A 738-nucleotide genomic window follows, 5' to 3' on the forward strand; every position below is an offset into this window, starting at 1 on the left:
TGGGTTAAGTAGAGGAAGGTAAGGAGATGCCTAAATATGTTAGTTAGGCACTTCTATTTAATTTATGCTGATGTGCTGTGTAAGAAGCAGGAAGTAAATCAGGCCGTAGAAATCAGCTAATGTATCATCCGGCCCATTCAAAATCTGCACTTGCATAATCTATTCCCTCCTCAATCTGCCGACACTCGCGCGGCGGCTCCGCTCCACGGCTGTGGAAGGCTCCGCGGCGCGACGGACGGGGGGACAGCTCTGGTGATGCTTGACGTCGCCAATTGGACGTGTTGAAAAGGCTCCAGAGATTGCCTGTCCAGGCCCAGGCCCTTCCTTTTGCCCTGTCGGCTGTCGGCCCCGCCGCGGCCCGGCGTGCATTCTTGACCAGGTCGGGGCCGGGGAGGGGGAGAGGGGGCGAGGGACAGCCGTCCGCGACCAGACGGGACGGGACGCTGTGTAGCTCGCACCGTTCGTTCGCCCACCTTTCTCTCCAATCGTACACTGCCAGGAAATAAAAGGGCAAAAGGCGCCTCCACTTTACGGGCATAGTCTGTTCCTCTACGCTTGAGCGAAAGGGGCCGGGGGTGTGCGCGAAGTGCACACTGCCCACTGCTGACGACGTAATCTGCTTATTGGCCGGTGTTCAAAGTTTTCGTAGTTAATTGGTCAACAATCTTGTGCAAATCAGGCCCCATATCACCCGGTAAGGCTTACACTGAAAGTAAAAGACGTTAAGTTGCACCTTTC

This window comes from Frankliniella occidentalis, unplaced genomic scaffold (assembly GCF_000697945.3).
Source record: "Frankliniella occidentalis isolate FOCC.00 unplaced genomic scaffold, Focc_3.1 Scaffold32, whole genome shotgun sequence".
Lineage (NCBI taxonomy): Eukaryota > Metazoa > Arthropoda > Insecta > Thysanoptera > Thripidae > Frankliniella > Frankliniella occidentalis.